At 45.9% G+C, this 4,112-nt stretch overlaps 1 long non-coding RNA gene across 1 annotated transcript in view; it reads right to left on the bottom strand.

Annotated features, from left to right (window-relative positions):
- LOC122561577 overlaps positions 1 to 1,039 on the bottom strand; it is a 24,550-nt gene extending 23,511 nt beyond the window's left edge. The window contains exon 1 of the long non-coding RNA XR_006315042.1: positions 1,003 to 1,039. This is a non-coding gene — a long non-coding RNA (uncharacterized LOC122561577). The remainder of the gene's footprint in view (positions 1 to 1,002) is intronic.
- Between the last annotated feature and the right edge of the window lie 3,073 nt (positions 1,040 to 4,112).

Here is a 4,112-nt window from a genome sequence, read left to right as displayed (position 1 = left end):
ATGGGCTTGTGGTCAAAGGTGTTTTTCTTCATAAATTTCTCCACGAAGGACAGGTGATACGGAATGGTCCAACTACTCGGAGCGTTCCGCGGCAGCGAGGCCAGGCCCATCCTTCGCAACACCAGGGACAGGTAGAACCTCAGTACGTAGTGACACTTGGTGTTTGCGTACCGTGGATCCACGCACAGCTTGATGCAGCCACACACAAAGGTGGTCATCAGGGTGAGGGTGGCATTGGGTGTATTATTTCCCCCGCTGCCCAGATCTTTGTACAGCGAGTCCCTTCGGACCCGGTCCATCTTTGACCTCCATATGAACTGGAAGATCGCCCAGGTGACTGCAGCGGCACAGGTTCTGGGAATAGGCCAGATCTGTGTCATGTATAACAGCAATGACAGTGCCTCACACCTGATGACCAGGTTTTTTCCCGCGATGGAGAGCGACCGTAGCTTCCATCTGCCCAGTTTCTGCCTCACTTTGCTGTTACGCTCCTCCCAAGACCTGGCGCATGCCCCAGCTCCCCCGAACCAAATACCCAGCACCTTCAGGTGGTCGGTCCTGACGGTGAAGGGGATCGAGGATTGGTCGGCCCAGTTCCCGAAGAGCATGGCCTCGCTCTTGCCTCGGTTTACCTTGGCCCCTGAGGCTCGTTCAAACTGGTCACATATGCACATGAGTCTGCGCGTGGACAGCGGATCCGAGCAGAAAACGGCGACGTCATCCATGTACAGGGAGGCCTTAACCTGCAGGCCCCTGCTGCCAGGAATAGTCACCCCTCTCAGGCTCGCATCCTTCCTGATGGACTCGGCAAATGGCTCTATGCAGCACACAAACAAGTCAGGACAGAGAGGGCGGCCCTGCCTGAGTCCAGATCTGACTGGGAAGCTATCTGATTCCCACCCATTGATTGAGACTGCACTGACAATGTTGGTGTAGAGCGGTCTGATGCAATTGCAGATTCCCTCCCCAAAGCCCAATTTGGAGAGAACATCTCTCATATACCTGTGTGATATCCTGTCAAAGGCTTTCTCCTGGTCCAGGCTGATCAGGCAGGTGTCCAACCCTCTGTCCTGCACGTAGGCGATCGTATCCCTGAGGAGTGCGAGACTCTCAGGTTTCAGTTCAGAACATTTTGGATTTGACCTACAGTGAATCTAGCATTGGCAGTAAACAGAAGCCAGAGCTGAAATGATATTTGTTAGAAGAATGACATTCGGGTAATCATTGCAAAAACAGGAAATCATATTGAGTCAAATTTGTGTTGAAAATATATTTGTGTTGAAGCTGGTAGCTATTTCCAACAGCAAATAAGCAAATGCAGTCAAATGAGGCTTTTCATACACTAAAGTTCTGGACTGCTAACTCTGGGTTGGCTGAAATTATGCAAAGTTGCCAATTGGCTGCACTAATAATCAGAATAGAGATAAGCCAGCCTAGAGCACAAACTCACTGAACTCTGCTCATGTCATCATTTGGCATCAAGATCCAGGTCGATGTCCAGGGAATTCCTAGAGGCATGGCACTCACCCACAGATTCAATCAATAAGCACATCGATCTGGACCCAATATACCGGCCACTGCAGGGGACAGCTGGAACTGACAACCAGAAGCGACAGATTCAAACCACTACAAATGCCGGAGGAAAGATCACAGAAGCGCTTCACAGGAGGCTCCCAAGCACGGAGGATGTCACCTAGACAGGGGACGAAACGTCTGCAACACAAATTCCCAGCTCGGCGAACAGAATCACAACAATAAGCACTCGAGCTACAAATCTTCTCCCAAACTTTGAACTCCAAATAAACCTGTTCAACTATAACCTGGTGTTGCGTGATTTTTTTTTTTAAAACTTTGTCCACGCCAGTAGAACATATCATGTGGAGAGAGAAACAGAGTTAAAGCTTTGAGTCCAATAAGACAGTTTTTTGGAATGCCTTGTTTTCTTCTTCCTTCTTTACTTAAATAGAGAAGGTACATTTGTTCATTTCTAACCTGTTGGAGCTAGTCCGGAATGTAGAAAAGTTATGTGCAACATATCCATTATCTTGGGGGCAACTATTCTAGAACCCTAAGCTGTGGGCCATCAGGTCCTGGGGATTTGTAGGATTATAGTCTCTTAAACTTCTCCAAGCTATTCTGCTGATTTTAATTACTTTAATTTCCTCATTTATTTTAATACTTAGATTACTACAATTTCCATCCTCCACTGTGAAGCCAAGCACAAAATACTTGTTCAATGACTCTTGCAATTGCTCATGACCTATAATAACATAATACACTTATCCTCTATAATATTGATTACAATTACTCTCCTTTTATATATAGCTCTTACAACATCATCCCCACAGTCACCATGTCAAGACCATTCAGGACCTTATATACTTCAGTCATATCATTTTGACTCTCTTAAATTCCAGTCCCAACCTTTCCCCATTAGACACTCCATGCATTAGTTACCAGCCCAATGCTCTGAATTACCCTAACCCATTTACATCCTGTAGACGCCCATAGAACTAATGTTTAGCAGCTCTATTTTTAGCTTTCTAAATGACTTGCTCTGTTTATGTACCAACCTTTTATGGTTCAAACCAGTACATCAAGTTCTCTCTGTACCTCAGAATTGTGCAGTAATTCTCTTTTAAGAAATACTCAGATTTGTTTCTTCCTGCCAAAGTGAATAACATCACATTTCCCCACATCCACCCAACAGACTTTTGCCCTCCTCATTCAACCATGATGGCACCACAGTGACCATTGCTGCCTCACAGCTCATCACCCCAAGGGCTCTTGAGCCCAACTTCAGGAGGAAATCCCCACCCAACAAAATGCATTGTGAACCTGACAGGACTGTCCTGCACAGGTCTGCAAAATAGTCGATAAAGACACTGCGACCAATTTATTACACATAAAGCACACTTCCTCAGCTGCTCTTCCTATATGAGATAAAAGACTGTAATTTTATTAAAACACAAGTTAAAAAGAAAAAAAACTCCTACACAAATTAAGTTAACTTATCCCAGACTGCCTGAAAAACACATATATAACCCACTCTGGTGAACTTAAAGCAGCTGTTGAATCCAACTCAATGAGCTCAGTCAACAGGGGACTCTGGTCTTCTTAGTACAAACGGGGGTCTCATTCAGAGTCTTCACTTCTGGAATGTTCTTTGACATCAGCCAATAGACATCAGCTCAGGGCAACGTCACAGCGCGCAATGAAGTTAGGCCAGGTCATCCTAGGTTTACCCATCCCTTTTTCATGATGCGATTATTCTGCAGTTTTGAAAGTGAAAAATACAGTAATGCAATTGTCTTTCAGATGAATTATTAAAGAAGACCAGGGAGTTTGCTCAATTGCTCTGGCTAATATTTATCCTCCAACTGACTCCATAGAAAAAACAATTTATCTGGTTACTTTTTCGTTGTTATTGGGGATCTGGCTGAAACTGGGGAATATACAAACATAAATGTCTCTCTATTGTTAGGGTTCTGTTCAAATGCAAGATAGGCCTGGGCTGGTCTTTATTTGCTTTTGACCTGCAGTAACCTTAGCCTCTTTGCATTCCATCACACCTTCCTTGCTTGCTTGCGGAGACTGTTTAAGCCAATTTTACGTTGGGCTCAGCTGCTCAGGCCGTTGGCCGTAACTGTTCCATAGATACATGGCCCCAGTCCGGTGTAAAACGACAATCAGTAACGTGGAATAGGCTCAGGATTTCCATCTGGAGGTTCTGCACTGCTCTTGCATGCTCAGGACACCTGCAACGCTCACATTCTCCTCTAGAGGGGAGGGGGGAGCAGGAGGCAGTCGATCTTCCGTAATTACACCGGCACCACTCCCCACCTCTTCCTCCACTACATTGATGACTGCATTGGCGCCACCTCGTGCTCCCGCGAGGAGGTTGAGCAATTCATCAACTTCACCAACACATTCCACACAGACCTTAAATTCACCTGGACCATCTCTGACACCTCCCTCCCCTTCCTGGACCTCTCCATCTCCATTAATGACGACCGACTTGACACTGACATTTTTTACAAACCCACCGACTCCCACAGCTGCCTGGATTACACCTCTTCCCACCCTACCTCTTGCTAAAACGCCATCCCGTA

Source organism: Chiloscyllium plagiosum, chromosome 23 (assembly GCF_004010195.1).
Source record: "Chiloscyllium plagiosum isolate BGI_BamShark_2017 chromosome 23, ASM401019v2, whole genome shotgun sequence".
NCBI lineage: Eukaryota > Metazoa > Chordata > Chondrichthyes > Orectolobiformes > Hemiscylliidae > Chiloscyllium > Chiloscyllium plagiosum.
The sequence above is the reverse complement of the archived record's forward strand: the minus strand, read 5'-3'. Positions and strand labels throughout refer to the sequence as shown.